Genomic DNA, 25,622 nt, shown 5'->3' on the forward strand with positions numbered 1-25,622 from the left:
TAGATGATCATTAAATATTTGTTGAATTAATTATAGTGGAAGGAAAGAGTTTTCACAGTGAAGAAGACTGAGGTGAACTAACCAAAGATGACAGTATTCTATGATGAGTCTTATCAAACGTAAGAAGAAGGAAGGAAGACCTGTAAGAGCTAAGAGCCTAGAAACTTTGTTATACTTTTAATGTTCCTAAAGTCCAAAGAGCCAGGCATCTCAGAAGAAGTTACACATTACACAAATGCCTGCTAATATAAATTCAAATAAGGATCAGGAAGCTGTTTCCACAAAAGGCTTTAGACCAAGATTTGGAAAGTTTCACTCCCACACTCCACTTAATTGAGAACTTTGATGAGTATATGAGTTCCACAGCAAGCAATAATGAAACTTTAATTGTCTGGTATTATGTTCTCAAAGCAACTTCTATATGATTCCCAAAATGCATTTCTAAAGAATTCTTATTGCATTAACTAATAATTTGTACTTAATGACAAATCATAAAATTTGGCATAGACACAATATAGAAGGGGACAGTAGGGGCAGGGTCAAGGGACTCTATGTGCCTTCCCTTGTGTGTTTACCCTCAGAGCAAAGGGTTTGTAAAAGTATAATTTTAAGAGCCTCTTTTAAAGTAATGAGTGATCCACACTGCCATCTTAATCCACATCGTCCTTAGCATTGACTTCTGTTACTGTGTTAGGTGACCAACCTTCAGTTTTCCTTCTTTTTGTTGTCATGGGTTGTGCTTTAAGACAGGAAATTATAACAATGACAACAATAACAATAGTAATAAGTACTTATGTAACCCTTTCTATGTACCAGGCACTTTTCTAAGTGCTTTATTTATATTAACTCCTTTAATTCTCATAAGAGTTCACTGAGGAAAGCATTAGTAGAATCTGCATTTTACAAATAATGAAGCTACGGAAACAGAGAAGTTAAGTAACCTGCCTAAGTTCGCACAGCTTGGAAGTGGCAGAGCTGGAATATGAACTTTGAGATCTGGCTGCCAAGCACATGCTCTAAACCACTCCACCTTGTATCTTTTGCATTGACATAATATGCACTGCTTTGTATTGGCATACATCATGATTGTTTAAGTTTCCGATGTTCCATTGCAAAAGACCTTTCCTAACATCAGCGAAGAGTTTTACTTATTTATTTATTTCCCATTCACAGTTCCCAGATGTATTCAGATTTCTATCTTCCAGCCTTGGGCAGTTTTCCATCTTTCTTAGCCTTGCACAATGTTTGGTTTGTTTTTTTAATTTCAGGGATAATTTTTTTAACTAGTACTTTGCAAGTAATAATTGGTCACTTAGTTTTTAGAAGATACTGTGATTATCACTTCCTGCCCAAGGTCAAGAAATATTCACTGATGACCTACTCTCTGCTAGGCCAAGGGCTGGGCGCTCAAGGCACGGAGTTAAATAAGGAGACGTCCACAAAGAGCTCCTTTCCAGAGAACACGGTAAGGGTTCCGAGTAAGGGGTGCGGAGGGTCCCCTGAGGAAGCAGGTGGGGCATCGAGTTTGGAGTGCGGTGTCTTTTGAACAAGGGGAGGCAGTGGTTTGAGGGAAGGCTAGTCCAGCCACTAGGGCCAAGATTGTGTGCGTGAGAATGGAGGTGACACAGACACATGAGCAAAGGTCTCCTCAGGAGAGAGTGCACACAGCGGAGACGTCTCTGTCCACTGAGCCCACGTTCGCTGTTTCGCTGTGTGTTTGTTTTCTTCTTCACAGTCCCCCTTTCTCTCTCTAGGCCTGTCGCCAGCTTTGTCGAATCACTTTGGGAGTAGGTATGAGCTGTACTGGAATATTTCTTTTTCTTTGAAAGGAATTTACTCTCCTCAGGAAAAAAGAACGCTCACGTGATGTACAAACGGCATATCTACAACGAGGAGTGAGCGTCCATCCCTGAGTTTCTTAGAGATTCTTGCCTAAGGTGACTGGTTCACAAAGGGGTCAAGGACCAAGAAAGGAGGGAAAGAAGAAGGAATTTTAACCCAAGTGTGAGCACTGCTGCTGATAAGAGTGGACTGAGCTGTTTACGACAAAGGCCGTATCCAGCTCAGCTGTCCAGTCCAAATTCCCGTCCTCCTGTTCACCTTCATTCTCCCGGCTCAGCCTCTCCCTCCAGCTGCCTCAGCCAGGGTCCTGGCTGTGTATAGCTCACAGGTGAGAGAGACCAGAAGGAAACTATACTGGCGTTGGGGGTGGGGGGGGTGGGCGGGGGCAGTGGATAAGATCTCACCAGGCAAGTGTGAAAGAAAAAAAAGGAGGGCAATGGCCCGAGGGGGCCCTCCTCCGCTTTCCTAGAGCAACCCCACTGAAACCAAAGAGCAGTTGCCCAGGGCTGCAGACAGTAGGCAACCTTTTAATACAGAATTACTGTCATTCGTGGATAAAAGTGACCCAAACAGTGTACAGGACCCTAACTATATCTGCTACAAACTGTGGTGAATCTGGCTACAAGTAACAGAAAACCTCAACTAAAAGTGGCTTAAACAAGATAAGCTTTTCTTTCTTTTTTGGGTAGAGGAACCTGGAGACGGGTGGTCTCAGATGAGCACGGCAGCCCAGGATGCTTTCAAGGACCCTCGGTCTCTCTGCTCCACCATCGCTTGCACATGTATTCCATCCTCAGGGTCACCTTGTGGTCCAAGATGGCAGCTGGAGCTCCAGCGTTTATATCTGCTTTTCAATCCTTCTGGAAGGAGCAGAATAAAGACAAAAGGGTAAAAAAAGGGCACTTCCTAGGACCCTGAGTCAGCTCCCTTTTCACAATTTATATCTCAGTGACCAGAAGTACAAGGCCATAGCTAGCAACAAAGGAGCTGGGGAATGTAATCTTTATTTTCGGCAACGATGTGCCCAGCTCCAAACTGAAGAAAGCCTCCCACTCCTGGGTCTTCCATGTGTCCCCGGAGTCGGTGAGCACACAAGTACCCAATACAGTTGCTGATCACTTAACTGAAAAACAGGAAACAATGCTACTATCAAGATTTGGGGGCATAGGAAAGGACATAAATCAAAATGGAAGATCTGTTATTTTACAAACATTAGCTTGCAATGTCATGGAACTCTCATTAACACTTGGACTTGATTTTTAGCTAAATCCACCAAAATGTCCAATGTTACAAATGGTCCATCAAAAACAGGTGATGGGGGAAACGAGCGATTCTCCTTAGAATAAAGGGCCTCACTGGTCTTATTCATTGCTCTCTCCAGCATCTATAACACTGAATGGATGAATGAGTTACAGCAACTTTCCCCACAGTTTGTGGTCTTGATTTCCTCATAATCCAGACCCTCTGCTTTTTCCTCTGCCTTTTTAACGCCTGGCATGAGCTCTGTGCTGTTTCAACTCTGTACCTTAATGGCTGCCTCCCACTCTGAAATGTCTTGGACTTGTGAGTCCTGCCTCCTTGAGACGGTTTTCAGCTCTTTCCACATTTGTCTCAGGTGAACTGAGCTGAAGCTACAGTTACTGATGCTTCCAAACCCTATGCCTTTGGGGACCCGGTGGGCACTGACACATCGTCTGACCTTGGCTCATCCCTAAAATCTTATTTTTTTCTTTCCACTTTGCACTTTCCAGGCTTTGGGTAACTTATGCTTCTTCAATGACAGTATGTTATAAGCAAACTACCCACTGTCCTCAAGAAAGGTATTGCCAAGGTCTCTGTGCTTCTTCCAGAATGATGTCACCTTTCCCAAGGATCTGCAAAGATTCTGTCAGTTTCTCTGGTCAGAACTCTCGCTTGTTATTTTGAAATGTATGTCACTGTAAATAATTTAGGAAGAAAGTTAACAGGGAAGAAGGAAAGGCCAATACCCGGTTAGTTACCACGTGACCAACTGAGGCTCAGTCCTGCTGGGGACCCTCTGAAGAACCCTGTAGAATGCACCCCTGAAGGATGGCAGGGTGAGGTGGGAGCATTTATCCACCACCTCCAGTCCCTCTTTGGTTGAGAAATGCCTTCTGGGGCACGCTTCCAGCTGCGTGTGTGCAAGGGCTGAGACACGGAGGCTTTGGAAAAGTCCTGAGGCAAAAAAATTGAAAGACTTGATGGTGGGCACTTGAAGGAGGAAGCCTCCAGCCTGCCTGGAACTGTCGACCGCACTTGCAGCGGAAGGTGAGGCGTGAGCAGGTGTGACAAGGGGCACCTTGTCTGCCAGGAGGACTGCATTATGGGTTGCCGTACCAACCTTTTCATTCCTTTAACTTTTCCACTGGGCTGCTTTTGAGTATAAGCCCTAAGCTGTTTCAGAAGCTGGCCCTGTTGCCCCTGAAGTTGTTCTGATTCCTTGCTGCTGCTGGGACGATAGTACTCCATTCACAAACCACATCCTAAAGGCCTCTTATTTTCTTACTCTGGTTGTCCTTGGCTTCTGAGCAGGCCTGGACTCCATAACAGTGGCCGTCAACATTTTTAAACTTGCAAGTACTCTAGCTTACACAAGGAAAGTGATCAATATATATTTGTTGATGATTCTCACAATATTGAAACTCTGACATTAGAAATACTGTGACGTAGGAGCTTGCTGAGTCAAGCCAACCAAGATTTCTTGCAGTAAGTATGTCAAAGAATGAACAAGAGAGCTGAGGGTACTTATGTAGGAATTCAGGAAGCTTCTACATACAGGTAGAGTTATTATGTTTCCAATATCTAAAATCTCATCTTGTCAGACAGAGGCGGCGTGTTATTTGTGGGAGTTAGGTTCTAAAATCGGTGCAAAAAAGGAACTCCAGGAGAATCTCAAGGCTTTTTTTTTTCAATCATGTGGGGAGGGAAAATGTCAGAGTCAAAAATATCCTTGAAATCTCTCTATATTTCATAAAAAATAGTGTGCATATTTTGTTTTTACAGACAACGTAAATTCTTATGCACACTAGGTTTGAAACCCCCTGTATTGGAAGACTCTATCTGTAGTTAGGCATGCCAGCCTTTCTGCCCATGAGCTTTAACTATGAAATCCTAAAGTGACCGGGGGCTGCGCAGTGATTGCGTACATGTTCCTGCCTGCCTCCAAGATTGCTCCAATCTATGTCGCTCTTACTCCTCTATATGCTATTAAATTTGAGATGTCCCTCTTGTAATGAGTATTAGCCCGTTATTTGTGATATATATTTGCAAATACTTCCTTCCAGTTTGTCTTTTGACTTTGCTTATGGTGCTTTTTACCATGCAAAAGTGTTGTGGTTTTTTTTAATGTAGTCTTTTCTTTTATTGCAACTTAATTTTGGATTATAGTTCAAAAGCCTTTCACCATACCCAGGTTAGAAAGGAATTTATCTGTGTTTTCTCTCAGTACTTGTCTTTGGTTTTGTTCTTTACGTGAAGATCGCTGATTCCTTTGGAGTCTATTCCTGTGTGTAGTGTGAGGTGTAGGTCCAACTTTGTCTCTTGCCAAGTGGCTATTTCTGGTTTTCTTGTACACAAAACACTGTGTTCTCTGCAGCCACACATTTATAAACTGTCCCCTGGGGTGAGTCACTTCTGCCTATAGTGAATCATGTTCGCTTTGTTGTTTGGTTCCAAAGGGTACTGTTTTCTGAAACTGTTTACAGATTCTGGGGGGTGTACCTTATCTTGAGCCCTAGTGCCTCACAAAAAGAATATGGTAGTTAAAAAGCACTTTTCTGATTGTCCAGCCCTGCTCAGGGATTGTAGAAATTTTAAATAAGGTGGATGATCTGGTTCCCATGATTAAGGAGTTCAACTTGTGGAAGTACACGTGGAGTGATTAGAAAATAATTGAAGGCAGCATAGAACTAGTAAATTTTACATTTTGGGTTTCTGCCTAAACACCAGGAAGTATTTCTCTGCACCAGGGCAATCAGTCTTTATGGAGAGGTTGCTTTTGAATTATTCACTTCAGCTGCAGGTAATGGAGACCCTAACTGACAGAGGCATAAACATTTTTCCCCTTTTATATCAAGAAATCTGGAAGGAGGTGGTTACTGACTTTGGTTCAGGCACCCTAACCTCCCCTTCTCGTCCTGAAAGCAGAAGATAAAACTTCCATGTGAAAGATGCCCTCCCTATACCAGGAGGAGAGGAACGTTGGCATCACCAGAGATGGGAAGTTGTCGCCAAGGAAAACCTGTACAAACAGACCGTGTGAAGTTAACTTTTATCTTCCTTTAGCCTCCCCGTACATTTTAGTTACTTTTTCACAATTACTACTCTTTGGTCAACCTAGTATATAAGCACTTAAGTCTAACTGCTTTGGGGGGCTTCACTTTTCTTGAAGGCTCCCATGTAGACATAAAAATAAAATGTATGTGCTTTTCTCCTCGATCTGTCTTATGTCAATTTAATTCTCAGGCAGAAGGTGGAATTTTCAGCGCCCCTCCCACCTCCAGGGAGGACAGAGAGGCGAGAGATTGAATTAATCCCCAATGGCCAATGATTTAATCCACCAGGTCTATGTAATGAAACCTCCATAAAAACCCCTAAATGATGAGGTTCAGAGAGCTACCAGGTTGTTGAGCACAATAAGGTGGTGGGAGGGTGGTGCACCCAGAGAGGTCATGGAAGCCAGTGCCCCTCCCCCCATACCTAGCCGTATGCCTCTCTTCTATTCGGCTATTCCTGAGTTATATCCTTTATAATAAACCAGTAAATGTAAGTGTTTTCCTGGGTCCTGTGAGTCGTTCTAGTGAATTATCAAACCTGAGGAAGGAACCCCCAAATTTATAGCCAGTTGATCAGAAAGTCCCCATGACAACCTGAGACTTGAGACTGGTATCTGAAGTGGGGGCAGTGTTGTGCGACTGAGCCCTTAACTTGTGGGATCTGACCCTAATTCCAGGTAGAGAGTGTCAGAATTAAATTGAATGGCAGGACAGCCAGCTGGTGTCAGAGAGTTGGAGAAGTAGTGTTGGAAAAGACACTACACATTTGGCTTCAGAAGTATTGTGAGTAAAAACAGCTCAGAGAGACCAACAGAGCAAAAAATAGAGAGGATGAGTTAGAACGATTCTGGAGGACAAAGGTGGGCCCCCTTACTTAGCCAGAGAGTAGCAGCCTTGACCTGTAATAGTGAGGCAAAAAGGTTGGTGATAGAGTTAAGAACAAGAATGAGCTTTAAGACAGACAGAGACAATGCTTCAGAGAGATCAAGGATGATAGCTATGGATAAAAAGAAGTTTAAAGGGCTTGAGGCATAGCAGGCAAGTTGATTAAAGGCTCTGAGGTAGATGTTTTCGGTCAGATGTGGGGCTGAGGCCAGAGGACTAAGCAGAGTAGGAGTAGGAGTTGGAGCAGGTCAGCCGCGTCAGAGCCTGGAGAGGGTGACATCCTAAGGGCTGGAGGAGGTGGTGAGCGACCAGTGTCAAGGAGAGAAGTGGGCTCTAGATCACGTCCCTGAAAATAATTTCTTCAAAAGCCGATTTATCAATTGGCCAGGTTGCTGAAAGTTGTCAGACACCTTAAATGAATCTGCAGCAACGTTGGGTTCCTGACTCTCGGAAACCAGAGCAGACTCCAGGGACATCGTGGGTCTGACCATCCGATCTGATCAGATCTCCTCAGCCTACCCCAAGTGGGTTAGCCACTGGCTGAGGAAACACATAGTTCCAAAATTATTTTCCTATCACTTTATGGTAGCTTATATAGCTATGGAATTCAACAGCTGGGGAAATTCACAGAATTTCTTGAATTTTTCAGAGCCTTCCGGGAACATCCGTGTTTAGGAGGCAGCTGGGTCGAAAAGTGCTGATGCATTTCCTGCTTCTTTATCTTCCACTTCCTTGTCACACACCTCCGGAAGTGTCTGTCGCCTGCGTTAGGCCAGCTGTGTGTTCTCTCCTGATCTGTAGCTGTGGAAGGGGAGCCAGTAAGCCAAAAGCAGATATAGATGGCACTTGTGGAGTTGACCCTCTCCTGGCTGTGAGAAATGGATATTTATCTGACTGTTAGTTCTGTGTTTACTCAAGTCTAGAAAATTGCAGAGAAGTTCCAAATGCCGTATGTACAGGGAATGTAGTGTTTTGTGGCCAAAAATCTCACCGGGGTATTTTGGCTCTTGCCTCAGCTGTCTGTGAGGAGACGTCTCTGTCCTCAGCCTTCTTTCCCAGGGCGTTGTGAAGATGGGGAGACAATGCCTAGTGACAGATGGTGCCCTCCACCCTGCCATTCTAAGTTAATGATTATTAGTGAACTTCAGCGTTTGGAAGGTACGGAGCTCTCACCAGTGATTAGAACATGCTGTGTGCCCAGCTAGGTGCCATGCATGTTTGAGGGCAGAAAGGTTGGACTCTGATGCACAGAGACTGTGGATTCCTCCATATGTTTTGAAAACTATCTTTGCGAAGTAAGTCTACTGATTTGTCACTCAGGAGAAGAAAACACAGCAAGCTGGAGTCAGAAGGCATAGGACAGAAAGACAGAAAACCTAAGTGGGATGAAGGCAGGAAAGGGGCTTTCAAGAAAATGTAGACTCGGACCTCTCCCCCTCCTCCCCTCCAGTGTCCTTGCTCTCTGGATAGCTAAGAAAGAGAGGTGGAATGAGACTGGGAGAATCTTAGAAGCAGACCAGATTAGGGACAGAGCTACCCGTGCCCCAGAGGAAAGAAAGACCATTAAAGGCATGTGAGGAGAGCAGTCCCCTGAGCGGCTTTGATCCAAGGTCAATTCTTGAAGGCCCCATTGCTATTTCTCACCCAGATTTGCCTGATTTCTTAGACAATAGTTCCATCTGATTTGTCTGTTTCAAAGTTGATTTCTTCTCTTCCTCTCTGCTTAGATGGTATTTACAAGCCTCTGCTAGAAAAGTTTTCACCTGATCATGATTCCTCACACATAGCCCTCCTCGCTGTCACCTCTGGGCTAAATGCCCAGGCCTAGTGCTTCCTGGTTGGCCTGGTTTTGTAGCCATTGAACATCAATAATAAAGTAATATCAGGGTAATAAAATACTGGGTGTGGGATGTCATAATACCTACGCTATAGTAGGAAAATTTCAGGCAAAAATGACGTGCTGAACTCAAGAATTTCCTTTCCTTACCACCTGGCAAAATCTTCAAAAGATCGTCAGAGAGAGAAAGGGAAAATTTCACCAGTAGCAATAAAACAAGGGAAGGAGTACAATTTTTGGTCATAAACTTTGCAAAGCGGTGACCAAGGACCCAAACAGAAGATTTTACCTCTGATTCTCTCCTCATCCTATCTGTGGCGCATCCCCACTAAGCAAGACAGAAAGTAGGTAATTTGACCCAATCTTCCTTAAAAACTCCTGATTAGGAGAGAAATGGACTGAAGTGGCCAGTAGACAGACCAGGGAAAAGTCAAAGAACCCTGGAGAGAAGCTACTCTCACTGCAGGATGTCAACAGAGGCAGGAAGAATGGCCAGGGCTCACCATTTTCTTGGTTCCATGTGGAATTCAGGGAGTGATCTGAAGCTACGGGACTAGATGCTGCTCCAACCAGGTAGAGGCTTCCTGGCTATAAGAAATCTCAGAAACGAGAGCAAAGCCCAGGTACCTTAATAACAGGTGCATGCAGCCCCAGGACTCTCCGTTCTCCCTTCCAGTGCCCTCAATCTACAGGGATGAGTAGAACCCAGTGTTCAGGTTTAAAGTTCTTGTTTTTAGAGGAAGATGATATAGGACGAGTAACAAGGACAATTCCTCCATATCATAGATTATATAACATACCACCAAAAGGCCCTAGAGAAGGGTTTCACAACCTGAGCACTTAATATCTTGGGCCAGATAATTCTTTGTTGTAGAGGAGGAGGAACCTGCGCATGGTAGAATGTTTAGCAGGTCCCTGACCTCTGTCTGCTAGACACCAGCAGCAAACCCCAGCCCCGCTTCTGCCTCAGTTGCAACAACCAAAAATGTCTCCAGATATTACCAAATGTTTTCTGGGGTAGTAAATCATCCTAAGTGGAGAACCACTGCTCTAGAGTCTAGACATGGCACCCACTTTAAATACGGGCAAGGAGAAAAAAATGACATGACAGCTAGAGAAACATTTCATACTGAAACAGTAAATAAGTTAAAGTTAGGAAGTTAGCAGGCAAAAGACAGACAATGAATCCACTCTAGAAGGGTAATATAAACCAAGGAAAAGAAGAAAACTCTCCCAAACTCTTTCTCATTATAGAACAATTTATTAACATAACTTCAATAACACAGAAGTTCAAAGACTAGATGGTAAACTAACAGAATAGACTGAAAAAGGAGACTGCAATGCTAAGGAAATTAATTGAGTTCCAAAATAATACCACTATAGAACTAATAAATAAATAGTATATCAAATTTATTTTGGTATACTGGACAGGATGAAATGAAGAATTACTGACAAAGAGAAAAGCTTGAGTTACTACAGAAAACTGAGTAAAAAAACAAATCAATTAAAGCAATTAGATAAGAGGATATAGATATGGAGGCCATAAAAAGATCATCTAACATGCGGATAAGTTGCTATCTTTGAAGTAAAGAACTCTCCAAAGGAAACACAACAAATATTTAGAAATAAGACGGTGGGATGTTGGTAAATGATGAAGCTGGATGATGAGTACATGGGATTTCATTATATTATTTCCTCTACATTCGTGCATATTTTAAAAGTATTTATAATGAAAAGTTTTTAAAAGCAACCAAAGACATAATAGAAAGACATATTCGTGAACTCAACATACTGATTTGCCAAATGAAAGGGCATGCAATGAAGCAGGAAAAAAATGAAAGAAACAACAGTTGCAATAAAACATTGTCTGGGGGTGCCAGCCCCATGGCCGAGTGGTTGAGTTCGCATGCTCCGATTCTGCGGCCTGGGGTTTTGCTGGTTCGGATCCTGGGTGTGGACATGGCACTGCTCATCAGGACACACTGAGGTGGCATTCCACATAGCACAACCAGAGGCACACACAACTAGAATATACAACTGTGTACTGGGGGCGCTTTTGGGAGAAGAAGAAGAAGGGGGGGAAAAAAGGAAGAGTGGCAACAGATTTTAGCTCAGCTTCCAATCTTTAAAAAAGAAAAAAATTAAAAATTAAAAACAAAAAACAAAAAGACATTGTCTGGTTCGGTTACTAAACTTCATATATAAAGAAAGAACGGTTTGGATTCCAGGCACAAAAACATAAGAGAAAAAACGTTTACCTCAGATTTCTCTATAGCAACATTTAATGCCAGAAGACAATGGAGTCGTATCTACAGCCCTGAGAAAAAGGAGAAAAGGTGTGACCCAAGAATATTTTACCCAGCCAAGCTGAACTTTAACTGTCAATGCAGCAGGCAGAAATTCTCAAACGTGGAGGTACACAAGGAACATAGCACTCAAGTCATACTTAAAAAATTTATAGATGATGAATCCAGCTAACAAAAGGACGATTTGGAAATCCATCTTAAAAAGGACAAAAGGAAATCCAATGCTTCAATGAAATGGAGGAATATTTACCCATTTTTGGAAGGAAAATTTATGTGACCAAAATCTACTGAAACCAGGCAAGTTATCCTTCAAGTGTAAAGGCAAAAGGCAGACATTATCCAAGAGAAAGAAACTCATGGAGCACAGCACTCATGAGTGCTCTTGAAAATGGTACTTATTGAAGAAACTCAGTGACCCGAGAACTGAATGAAAATAGAGAACTCAAGTACAGAGAAAATGAGGTAAAATGATTGGTAAATTTATATTAATTTAAATATATAACTAAGACTAATGTCGGCAAAATTGTGATTATATAAGTATGGTTACATAACTATATAAATATATATCTAACTATAAATATAACCTCTGATAATGTAAAAACAGTAACATAACTAAGAAATATTAGGTGTTGGATATGGAGAACAAAAAGAATCAATACAATAAGATTACTAATTTCCTCGAATTTCCCAGCAGGAAGTAAATCAATATGTGATCAGAGGATGTTCTTTGACCACAGTGGAATTAATCTAGAAATCACAAAAAATCGCCCACACCCTGACAATTAAGTATCCATGGGTCAAAGAAGAAATCACAAGGGACGTTAGAAAATCTTTTGAGCTGAATGATGATAAAGATTCAACATGTCCAAACTTGTGGAATGTAGGTAAAGTGGGACATAGAGGAAAATTTGTGATCTTAAATGCATGTATTAGAAAAGAAGAAAAGCTAAAAATTACTTAAATTGCCTTCTCAAGAGGCTAGAAAATGTATGTCAAATTAAACCTAAAGAAAGTAGAAAGAAGTGGGGCCCGGCCTGGTGGCGCAGCGGTTAAGTGCGCACGTTCCGCTTCGGCGGCCCTGGGTTCGCTGGTTCAGATCCCAGGTGAGGACATGGCACCACTTGGTACACCATGCTGTGGTAGGCGTCCCACATACAAAGTAGAGGAAGATGGGCACGGATGTTAGCTCAGGGCCAGCCTTCCTTAGCAAAAAGAGGAGGATTGTCGACAGTTAGCTCAGGGGTAATCTCAAAAAAAAAAAAAAGTAGAAAGAAGGTAATAATAAAGATAAGAGCATAAATCAATAAATAAAAATACTTACAAGAGAGAAAACCAACAAAGCTAAAAGTTGGGTCTTTAAAAAGATGAAGAAAGTTGACCACCCTCTACCGAGATTGCTTGAGAAAGAAAGAGAACAAGCACAAATTAACAATATTCAGAATGAAAAAAGAGTTCATTACAACATCATGTTCATACTAAAGAGATAATGAGATAATATTCTAAAATTTATGTGAAAATAGCCAAAGCAATCTTGAAGAAGAACAAAATTGGAGGATTAACTCAGGCACGTATCAAGCTCTATTATAAAGCTATCGTAATTAAGACAGTGTAATACGGGCACAGGGAAGGACAGTAGACCACTGACACAGGACGTCGTTCAGAGACAGACTGACACTGAAATGTTGCCGCCTGGTTTTGACAGGGGTCAGAGATGGACTCACACATAAACGGACACCCAGTTTTTGACAAAGCTGACACTTCAATGCAGTAGGGAAAGAATGGTCTTTTCAATAAATGGTTCCAGGTCATTTCACAATCTATATGGAATATATGTATGTATATATATATATATATACATATTCTTGATCTGTACAATCCCAATCCAGATTAATTGCAGATCTAAATGTGAAAGGCATAGGAAAACATCTTTTTGATCTTAGGGTAAGCAAGGATAAGTAAACAGGACACAAAATATACTAACCATAATAGAAAATATTGACAGATTAGACTTCATTAACAGTAAAAAGATCTGGTCATTAAAAGACACCAAGAAGAGAACGAAAAGACAATCTACAGAGTAGGAGAAGATAACTGTAACACATTTCACAAAGGATGCTCATGAAGGATATAAAGAACTCCCTACAAATCAATAAGAAAATGACAGAAAACACGATGGAAAAATGGGCAAAATTATTGAAGAGGTACTTCACAATAAAGGATATCTCAGTGGCCAATAAACATTAAGAAAGATGCTCGATGTCAGTAGTCATCAGGGAAATTCAAATACCCTACTGATTAAAATTTAAAAAGACAAACAACAGTAAGTGTTGGCAAAGATGTAGAACTGGAACTCTCATATGCTATTGGTGGGAGCATAAATTGGTCAACCATTTTGAGAAACTCTTTGGCAGTATCTAGCAAAGCTTAATATATGCGTGTTCCATTGACCAAGCAATCAACACCCCTCACCATGTAGGAGTGGTTTCTTTTGTTATTGTTACTAATATGGAAAGATCTCCAATATGTATTGTTAAGTAAAAAATAAAATGATATAATGCCGAACAGTGTATAATATCCTCTCTTTTGTGTAAAGCGATACACCCACATATATCCAACAGAAGCGTGGACATCTGTTCAAGTAGAAATATGAAAATATATCTAATAACTCCAAACTGGAAGCCACCCAATTCTCCATAAACAGTAGGATGGATAAATAATTTGTGATATGTTTACACCATGAAATGCTATACAGCAGTGAGAATGAATGAGCTGCAACTACATGCAGCAATATGGATCAATTTCACAAACAATTTTGAGCAAAAAAACCCGCCAAAAAATAGTAAATACTGGAAGATTCAACATATGCGAAGTTTTCAAACAGAAAACAAATCCGTGCTGTTGGAAGTCAGGATGCTGGTTATACGTGGGTGGGAGAGGGACTAGAAGGAGGCAGGAAGGGCCCCTGGGTGCTGGTAAATTTCATTTCTTAAGTCGGTTCCACAGATGTCATTTTGTGGAACTCACTACACCTGTGATTTGTGCACTTTTCTTCAGTAAAAAAATTTTTTAACTACACTGAGACACTATTGTTCACCTATTAGGTTGGTAAAAATCTAAAAGTTAGATAAAACCCTCTAATGGCAAGGCACTGGGGAGACGAGCCCTCTCGTACATTGGTGGTGGGATAAATGAACGTTGGTGCGAAGTGTTCTCCTATGGAGAGCGACGTGACATTGTCTGTGAAAAGCACAAGTGCACGTACCCTTTCACCCAGAGATTCCGCCTCTGGGAGTCTACTCGAAGTTCTCCCTGCAGGTAAAGGGATTTATGTACAAAGTTACGCATTGCATCATTTTTTAGAACAGCAAATTATTGGCAATAACCCCCATGTCCATCAGCAATATGTTTTATCCACACAAAAGAATACTATGTGACTGTAAAAGACAAAAATAAAGAATATTAGCAGTGAGTGTAGCCTAGCGACCTGGGGTCTGAGTGCTGGACTCAGACTGCCTGTTCACATCCTGGCTCCACTACTCAGTTTCCTATGCCTCAGGATAAAGCTTAAACATCCTTATCTGCAACATGAGGGTAAGAGTAGTACCTTATCAGTAGAATTGTTGTGATGATTAAATAGTCAACTTATGTAAAGCATTTAGAAACATTCCAGCACAAAATAAGCACGTAGGAGTGTTTTCTTCTGTTATTGTTACCAATATGGCAAGATCTCCAATAAGTATTGTTAAGTCAAAAAAAAAAAAAAAAAACCAAAACACTGAACACAGTGTATAATATCCTCTCTTTTGTGTAAAAAAGGGAATATGTAAAACTACTTATTCAGGAAATATACATAAGGACCCCCCCATGGGGAGTAGAGAGCTGGGAACAGGGCAGATGGGGGACATTGTTAACCTTTTCATGTATTATGGGTTTTGAATCATGCGATTATGTTACCTATTCTAATAATTTAAAGAAATAGAGAGAGAGAGCATTAACTATGGAGTCATAAGATTTATGTGCCATGCCAGCTTCACTATACCAGCAGTATTTCATTTCACAAGTCTTTTACCTTTTCTAAGGCTCGAGTTCTAAGAGTCACTTAGAATCAGTGATTATTGTGAAAGCAAATTTATAAAGCATAGATCACCTGGGACTCTGTGGGCTATAAATGATGGAAAACCCAATGCAAACTGGCTTGCCCCCCAAAAAGGAATTTATTGGCTCACATTACTGAAAAGTCCAGGAAGTAGATCTGACTTCGATTCAGTCAGATTCAGGCCTCTAAAGATATCTCTAGACTTTGCTTCTCTCTAGTTCTCTGCTCTGCCTTCTGCCATGTTGGCCTCTTCCTCTGGCTCCAAGTGCAGCCCCAGCATCTCCAGGCTTTCTCTCATCATGGCAAGATGGCTGTGGATACTCCAGCCTCAAAAGCTCTCAGGTTCAGGTCCAGCAAGAAGAGTAAGAGTAGCTTCTCCTCTTCTTCTGGTAGCTTCCATCAAAGTCTTGAGATTTGCTCTAGTTGGCCCAGCTTGAGCCACGTTTTCCTGAGGGTGCAGGGCTTTGATTCCCTGGGCCTGATGTGGAAGGTGATATGGGGTGCTCTCTAGGAAAATAATCCTCTCAACAATATGCATTGGAGAGACGGGAGTCAAGACTTGAGTGAGGGGGGTTATCGCAATGGTACAAGTGACAGATAATGAGTTGCGCTAGTTCTGAGGCGGGGAGTAAGTGTAGGTGACAGTCTTAAAGCATGATCTGACTTCAAAAGAGTAAATCTCATTTAAAATAATAAAGGAGGGGAGACTGTTCTGGATTAAAAGAGTCTAAAGAGACAACTAAATGCAGTGTGTGAATACTTGATCGAATCCTAGTTCAAAAGAAAAAAGCAACAAAATATATTCTTGGAACAACTGGGAAAATTAGAATGTGGACTGGATATTAGATGACATTGTGAAACTATTGTTAATAATTTATGTGCAGTAATGGTATGGTGATTATCCAAAATGTCTTATTCTTAGGCGATAGATGTTGAAGTATTTAGGGATAAAGTCCATGATGCCTGCTTCTCACTTTCAAATTGTTCCAAAGGAAAAATGTATAGGTAGATGATAGATAGATAGAGAAAAAACAAAATTGCAGGATGATAACAATTATTGAATCTGGGTGGTAGCCATTCAGGTGTTCATTTTATTTCAACTTTTTCGTGTATTTGAAAATGTTCATAGTTTAACAATTGGGGAGGAAACATGGTCTGAAAAAGAGAAGATTGTTTTGCTTATTCCAGAGTCCACTTTGCTTTTCAGGTTCTTGCATCTTTGAGTCTGGTTGTTTGGCTAGATTGAGAGTTCTCAGACTCTGAAGGCATGCAGGGAAGGACGAGTGAGCGGAAAAGGGTCACCAGAGAGAAGCAGAAGAGTCTGAAAGGAAACCATCAAAGTGTGGTCGGGGCTGTCTCAGAGGGGTGGTTATCACAGTTTGCTTGTTTGTTTTAAATCTAATTCTTTGGGGGGCCAGCCCCCTGGCCAAGTGGTTAAGTTCTCGTGCTCTACTTCATCGGCCCAGGGTTTGCCATTTCAGATCCTGAGTGTGGACCTAGCACCGCTCATCAGGCTGTGCCGTGATGGCATCCCACATAGAAGAACTAGAATGACTTACGACTAGAATATACAACTATGTGCTGGGGCTTTGGGGAAAAAACAGAAAAAAAGAGGAAGCCTGGCAATAGATGTTAGCTCGGGGCCAATCTTCCTCACCAAAAAATATACCTTAAAAAGACCAACAACTTGTTGAAATAAATAAATAAATCTACTTCTCTGTAATTTCCAAATTTGCTACAATGATTTTGATTGTTTTTATAATGATACAGAAGAAAATAAATTTAATTAAATAGAACAGGAGCGAAAGGGGGAAAACTAATAAGAAAAAATTTTTGAATTGGTTGGAGTTTGGAACAAACCTACCATTTGAAGCAGAGGTGGTAGCTGACGTCTTCTTCCTTTCTTAGAAGTAGAAAACACAACGTTTAGAGAGAAAGGTGTTTGGTCTGGAAGAGTGAAAATATTACAATCCCAGAAAAACTGGAGGGTGTGGGGCTTCAGGCATGCATGGGGAAGAAGTGAATTTAGAGGCTGGGTAAGGAAGGAGGGTTTCCTTTTTATTAAGACATACTTTTGCTTTGGACAATTTAGGACTTCTAAGGGCTGACTCTAGGCCCAAGCGAAACGGTGAAGGAGATTTTCAGGTTTCCTTCCAAAATACCCAATCTAAATTGGAAAAAACAGGCAGGGGTCTAGAGTAAATACTCCTTTGGGAGTAAATATGAATGTTGAGGATACCCAAGTTGTAAAAAGTAAAGGGCAGTTTTGAAGTGAGAATTGTTCTTGGAGATTTTCTACCTCAATTCTCTTAATAGGAGGTCCAGAGGGGTTAGATGCCTCACTCAAGGTCAGCCAGATTAAGGACAGAAGCCAGCTTGAAAAAAGAAACCTCTGCTAGGGCTCCAGCTGGGATATAATTAGTGGATATATGATAAAAATGAGCATGGTATATTATCTGGATATCTAATTCGTGGCTTCTCTGAAATATTTTAGGCCTCCAAAATTGTCCAGAAAGATAACATACATGAATGAGTAAGTCACTTAGGATATTATCTGCTGTATAACTGATTGGAGCTGGGACTCACGGTGGCCGTCTGGACTGATCAGTGACTATAAGTGAAGCTGAACATAATTATATAACCCATTCTAGCTGAACGTTGTTAAAAGTAGATCATGAAACTGGGATTACAAAGGTTAATAGACTTGAAAAAAAAGCAAGCATAGGGCCAACCCCAAGGCCGAGTGGTTAAGTTCGCACGCTCTGCTTTGGTGGCCCAGGGTTTCGCTGGTTCGGATCTTGGGGGCGGACATGGCACCACTCATGAGGCCATGCTGAGGCAGCGTCCCACATAGCACAACCAGAAGGACCTACAGCTAGAATATACAACTGTGTACTGGGGGTTTTGGGGAGAAGGAGAAAAAGAAGAAAAAAAAGAAGAAGATTGGCAACAGATGTTAGCTCAGGTGCCAATCTTTAAAAAAATAAAAAGAAAAGGAAATTAAGCATAAATAAAGGCTCCAGATGCCATCTTTGGACTTTCCTGGTACAAACTTTATCAATACAAACTTCACGTAGCCTTCACAATCACCACAGAGCCCGTTAGTGGGAAAACTTGACGTCCCTGGAAAAATGGAAAAAGAAGATGTTTTCACCATTCTAAGCTACAGAATCTTGTGGTTTGCTCTCAGCCCTGCCCTAACAAGTTGTGTGGGTCTTGAACAAATCACAAACTTTAGAGGCCTCAATAAAGTACGAATCTGTAAGAATTGTACTTTAATCTCCGAGGATTGTGCTTCCCTATTTAAAAATCTCATTCTAGGGCTGGCCCCGTGGCCAAGTGGTTAAAGTCCCGTGCACTCTCCTTCAGCAGCCCAGGTTTGTGGGTTTGGATCCTGGGAGCAGACCCACTCCACTCATCAGCCATGCTGTGGAAGCATCCCACATAACAAATTAGAGGAAGATTGGCATGGATGTTAGTTCAGGACAAATCTTTCTCACCAAAAACATAACAAACAAAAATAAATAAGCAAATAAATAAGATAAAAATCTCATTCTTGTCACTTATTTATGACAGAGAGCATTTGCAAGCAGTCTTTTCTGAATTGACATAAGCCAATTTGTTCAACAATTGTCAGTAAAAATGAATAACCCACTGATTAAAGATAGTGTCCATGTGCCTCTCTGACAACCTTGATTCCAGGTGATAAGTTACAATGAAAACCTTAAATTCTGCAAACTACATTTGTAAGCGAGCAAACACAAAAGCCATCATGTAACCTGTTCTTGCAGGCTCAGGGCAGACCTCAATCTCTGGCTTCAGTGTTCTGACTTGCACCTGAAGTAAAAGGGTCACTCTGGGTGGACTCAGTCCTGTAGTTGTCAGGAAAGAGAATCTTTCATGAAGTGACAGCTACTAGATAAAGCAGGGCTCTAGACCTTGGGTGCCACACCAAAGGTAATAACTTGCAGGGCTTCCTGGATTCTCACACCTTGTTCATGCAAGGGCAGTGATGTCTACACAGTCTTTCTATCTTGAACACCACTCGTTTCACCTATCAAAAATTGTATATGATGTCCCTTAGCTAATTAACAGACCTTTGTGTAGATGTCAATAAGATATTTGGAATGCGTGTGCAACTATCTCAGGAGTGTGGTTTCCTAATTGGAGTACTTTAAATGTTAGCTAATTACCTCTATGATGAAATTAAAGTTAATTTATACACATACACCAGTCTTTATGCTGTGATGGACACTATAATATCTCCCAACATCCCACGAGTGGGACATGGTTAAGTAGACAAAGATATATCAAGACAACGGAAGTTCATAAAAATATCTACAAAGTGGATACATCAATATTTGTAAATCCATGTAGAAAAGAAAGCTAAATGGAAAAAAGAATACAATATGTAAAGATGATGTAAATGAAGACATTTGTTGAATTAAGATTAAATAAATTGTGATTATGAATTGAAAGATATCAAAAGATAAAATGTATCTTTTTCCTTCTAATATTTTCCAGGTACAAAATAGGGAAAATACATGATATTTTGATCTCTATCAACTTACTCTGAAACATTCTTAATATTCAGGTTTCAAACCACAACCACGCATTCATTCACCAAATAATTATTAAGCATTTATTATGTATCAGGCACTGAGGACACAAAGATGAATAAGACCAAATTCTTGGCTTCAAGGAACTAACAATCTGGTGTTCTGAAGCAATTAAATTAATTATTATAACAAAATAAGTCCTACACGAGACATGATAAATGCTGTAGAGGCTCCCAGCCTTCAGGCCAGAATTTCCCACAGCCTGCAGGAGAAATCCCTGGGGAAATACTACAGATAGCTCTAAGGAAACATGAGCAAAATCTAACTTATGACTCCCCTTCCCTCCACTTCCCCAACCGGCTCTTCCTTCTTTATTGTGGTACCAGACAGAGCAAGCCACGGCCTGGGGCTATGTCCACAGGCCCCTTCTACATCCGTGATAGTGAGCCCCTCCCCCAAAGACCTTGCTGACTGTGGCAGTTCTAGGTGTCTCCCATCCATGGGTTGCTTCAGCCAGTCGGATAAAGGGTGAACACCTAGCTCTTAGACAACCATTCCAGAAACTGACTGGCTGCTTGATTAAGTGCCCTGATAAGAAAACTCTATTTCAATAGGGACAACGTTTGGTAAGACCAGTTCACTCTCTAGGAAATTTGAACTGTGGGTCTGAGAAGAGGATCGAGCAGTTGGTGGCAGGAACTGAATCCAAAAGACGCCCGGAATACAGTACACAGAAACCACAAGTAAGCAGAAACTATGAGTAAGCAGCAGAGCTGACGTAGAGTGAGGTGGCTGATGGGTAGTAATAACACAGGGACGGAGAAGCGGTCACCATAAATGCAAGGGCCCATCAAACTGATCTAGAACAGGACACCTGAGTTAGTCTTTGGAGCCTTGACCAACCTGCTATCCCCAAATTATGCTCCACACTCTGCAGCCCAGAAATCCTGCTATCCTTATTTTATTCACAAACACACAACAAACTGCCAATCCCTTAACTATAACCTGAGTGACTCTATTCTTTTCCACAAAAATTGTCTACTTAATTCTCTTTTTACAGAGTCACCCGAAGCTGACGTTTAAAAGTCATCCTTCATTCCTCCTACTCCCTTACCCCAAAACACCGAGTCCTGCACAGTCTGCCTTTTGCATTTCTCTTAATCCATCCTCTCCAGTTCTTGGTCACCATAATTTCTCATCTAATTCCCATGCCTTCAGGCCCACTTTCTCACCTTTCATGCTGCACCCACAGCAATGGGTTTAAAAAAGCAAATCTATGAAAGGAACCTAAATAGTCATTACTTGAAAATGATTTTGTTTACATAGAAGCCTGAAAAGAATTCATGGAAAACTGTTAGAAATAAGAGAACTTGGTAAAATGGCTGAATATAATAATAAAATACTTAAAAAATAGCTTTCCTCTATAAGGAGATAAAAAAGAAAAGTAATCCTATCCACGATAGCAATCAAAATATCTAAAATGTCATAGATAACTTAAAAAAAATGTGCTATGAGGAAGAAAACAGTAAACTTTAGAGATATATACAAAATATAAATAAATATCTCCACTACTTCTTAGGATAAACCCCTAATTTTCTAAGATAATATAAATAGATCTTTCTTTCTTATAAATAAATCCTATTGACGTCCCTAGATGAGAAGACGGAAGGGTATAAACATGTCAATTCAGCTGACGTTATATTTGGATTTAACGTAACCCCTATCAAATGCCCAACAGGAATTGTTTAGGGAGGAGAGTGTTTGACACAATAATCTTAAAATTCATGTGAAAGAACTGGCGAGAATGTCAAGGAAAATTTTACAAAGAACAACATTTAGGGGGACTAGGCCTCCAAGATATGAAGACATTATGAAACTGTGAGAATTAAAGGGTTATAAACAGCACAAGAATACAAAAATTAATGGAACAGAAAAGGAAGCTCCAAAATAGATATTTGTATAAATAAACAGTATAATACATAATAGCAACTTAATATACATTATAATTGAATTGGGAAGAAGTGGATTATTCAATAAACGAGTGAGGAGCAAGAGTTAGCAGTGGAGAAAAAAATCAATCATTTAAGACTTTGACGTCATCTATCTGTCCATCTAATCTCTCCCAGACCATAAAGGTTGAAAACATTACTTAATACTTCCCACCCCAGGCCCCAAGGCACAGTTCGAGTTAGGTGCCTTCCATTTAGCATACCGCATTGCAATAATTGCTTTACTTGTCTGTCGTGAACTCAGAGACGAGGAACTGGAAACTCAGACTGAGACAAGAACTGCTATCTGAGCCATCCCTGTTTAGTTCATATTAAGTCTCAAAAAAATGTAGAGTTAATAGCAGAGGAGAGGAGACACTGAATGCCCAGGGTTGTAAGCAGACTCCATTCAATAGCTTTTATTACTCAATCAATAACTGCTGGTTGGGATACTCAAGACTTCATTTTGGCTGTACAAGTCTAAACAATACCAATTTCAAATCCAAAATATGAAGGACACACACACACACACACCCCTATTCTTTTTGGATTTAAAAAAGGGTAAAATGGTAAAATGAAGATAAACAGTAGTACCCCAAAGCAATTGAGAGCTTTCAACTAAATCCAATCTCTCTCTCCTTTATTCTACGTGGAATTGTATCATATCTTCTCATGTGATTCTAAACTCCACCCAGGTGTATTTCTTCATCGGCCAACTTTAAAAGGAAAATATAAGATTCTTTGTTATTGCATATTTTTTCCATGGGTGGGTTGATAGTGTAACTTGCTATTTAGCATTTTATAAACATCCATCAAGGTTACTACTTTTCCTGCTATATTGGAGGGGACAGCAGCAATGTGTTCCAAAGACCCACGCATCCCTGCGATGGCGCAGCAGAGCAACCACCCACAGATGGGCAGGGAACGGGGTAGGGGAGGCCTTGTTCTACCAGATTTCCAAACAGTTACAGAGTGGCAACAGTGAGGTTTGTGCATGTGGTAGTGGTGGTGGTAGGTTGTTTTTATTGTGTTTTGTTTTAATATTTATCTGTTTCTGCAAGTTCTTTTTATGCAAGCTGACAGACGGACTGTTTTTTTTTTTTTTGTTAAGGTTTTATTTTTCTTTTTTCTCCCCAAAGCTCCCCCGGGTACATAGTTTTGTATTTTAATTGTGGGTCCTTCTAGTTGTGGCATGTGGGATGCCGCCTCAGCATGGCTTGATGAGCGGTGCCATGTTCGCGCCCAGGATCCGAACCGGTGAAACCCCCGGCCGCCAAAGTGGAGTGCACGAACTTAACCACTCGGTCACGGGGCCGGTCCTGGACTGTTTCTTGATGACTTTACCATTATGTAGAAGGAAGTATTTTTTGTATTATGTAAATAGTCAGGCCACCAAAGGTAAATCAGAAAGAAAAAACCCACGAAAATCAAGGCAGCAGATGGTGTTTTTCTTTTACATCTATAATCCCTCATTGCCTTCCAAGGAAACTTGTTATTCTCCTCAATACGGTGGCCCTTCTCAAACTGAAGACCGTATTCCTGAGCAGGTGGAATATACAGACTAGAGAGAGAAGTTGAATAAGAGGGAGAACTGGTGGCTGACAGTTGGGAAAAAAAGATTAGGGAGAAGTCTAATGAGAATTTTTCTAAGAAATTCTGTGAGCTATGCAATAGAAATTCCTTCATCTGTCTCTCCTAGAATATTCAGCAGTTTGCGTGGCTAGTTCATGCTGTGGCGAGCCGGTCGTTCTCTTTGTGAAAACATGAGGACAGCCTAGTTTTCTGAAACTGCTTTAATTAAAATGGCCGATGATCCGACGATTACCACGGCCAGAATCTAGGGGAGGGGCTAGTGGATAACAAACCAGGAGAAAAAGAGAGATTCATTAGTTATTGGTGAAAAGAAAGACAGAAAAAATACATGTCCAAAGGGATTTTTCTGAGTAATACATTGGATGAAGCAATGTAAACTTCATCCTTCATTACCTCCCTTTAAAATTTTTGGGAAAAACATTTGCCCAATATAGTGCCATTTTGCACCCATAAAAATATTTAAAATTAAAATGACAGAACAACAAATGTTAGCAACAATTTGGAGCAATGTGACTCTCATCTATTGCTGGTGGGAGCACATAATGGCAGAACCACTTTGGAAAATAGTTGGCCGTTTCTTATAAATTAAACTGTATAGCTGCCCGACAAACCAGCGTTTCCACCCCTCTGTGAATATCGAAACAAAAACTTTCGTTTTCGAAACGAAACTTAATATCCATAAAAAGACTTAACAAGAATGTTCACAGCAGCTTTATTCACGATAGCCAAAAACTAGAAACAATCCAAATGTCCATTAATAGGAGAATGGATACACACGTATGGTATATTCATGAAATGAAATACTATTCAGCAGTAAAAAGGAATGAACTGCTAATGCACACAACAAAATGGAAGAATCTCGAAAATATGTTGTTGATGAAGGAAGCCAGATATAAAAGAGTACAAAGTATATGATTATATTTCCATGAAGTTTAAGGATAAGCAAAATTAATTCATGATGATGGAAATCAAAGCAGCAGTTACCTATGGGAATGGCACTAAGTGGAAGGAAGCACAAGGGAACTTTCTAGGGTAACAGAAGTGTTCCTATCTCGACCGGGGTGATGGTTACACAGGTGTACACACAGAGCTGACTCCTCCACTAGGCACAGTAGGTACAGTGCCCAGGACGCACAACACATTTAGGGACCGTAAAAATATTTTAATTTTAATTTATTTTAAAATCAGAAATAAAAAAATGAACGTAACAATAATGAATATATCTTAGATTATATTGATTGTTCTACAAACACAGTCATAAAATAAAGCTTTTCATATTTTTATGAAGAAAGGGACACACAGAGGCAAAAGTATCTATGGCCCATGAAAGTCATAATGCAACCTTGTGTATGCGTTTATGAACACCCATCAAATGGTACATTTAAGATGCACACATTTCACCATATTTAAATTTTACCTCAATAACAAAAATTATGCGAAAAAATATATTGCTTTCAAATTCTTTGGTAAAAGGAAGTTCTTTTTGATGAAAGTGAAGACAGCAAATCCTTCCTCAAGGGATTAAAAAAATAGACGAATACAATGGAAATGGGCATATATGAAGGAAGAAAAGTCTAAAAAAGGAAGCCGGAAGGCAGAATTATAAAAATAAAAGGAAAGCCTAGGATTTCTGCTGCTGTATCAGTTGCTTAAGAACCCTATTAAGAGAGAGCTCGTATTTATTTTACATTTATAAATACATATATCGAGATACTAAAATTTCCAGAAACTTGAACTATAAAAATAAGACCGGGTCCCTACCCTCAGGGCACTTCCGTATAGTAATACATGTTCCTGTCTTTGGAGTTCCTGTTTCAGAGTGTGTTTACATGTGTGTTCTCATCTACTGAGACCATTATTATAGCTATAGGAAGTTTTTTCAGTTTCATGTTTTGCTTGAGAAATACTAAGATAAAATCTAAAATATTATTGTACTTCATAAATAAAACACCAATGATATAGGATGCACAATGTCAGTGTTATCCTCTGACTTGGTGTGACCTCCACCTTGTAATGTGATCCTTTGAAGTAATGGACCTCAATATATAACTCATTAAGGAAAAGACCAACAACCCAGCAAAAATGGGCAAAGGATATGAATTAGGAGTTTACAGGAAAGGAAATACAAATGGTTCTTAAATATCTTAAAAGAGCCTCAATACCACTCACAGTGAGACAAATGCATATTAAAATGATTCTAAGATACCATTTTCACCCAACA

General features: G+C 40.5%; 1 protein-coding gene across 1 annotated transcript in view; it reads left to right on the plus strand.

Annotated features, from left to right (window-relative positions):
• The first annotated feature begins 1,368 nt into the window (after positions 1-1,368).
• The window catches only part of ANKRD31 (ankyrin repeat domain 31), a 174,280-nt gene continuing 150,026 nt past the window's right edge, over positions 1,369-25,622 (plus strand). The window contains exon 1 of the mRNA XM_070234674.1: positions 1,369-1,465. The gene's annotated coding sequence lies outside the window, so the exon portion shown is untranslated. The remainder of the gene's footprint in view (positions 1,466-25,622) is intronic.

Source organism: Equus caballus, chromosome 14, assembly GCF_041296265.1.
Source record: "Equus caballus isolate H_3958 breed thoroughbred chromosome 14, TB-T2T, whole genome shotgun sequence".
NCBI lineage: Eukaryota > Metazoa > Chordata > Mammalia > Perissodactyla > Equidae > Equus > Equus caballus.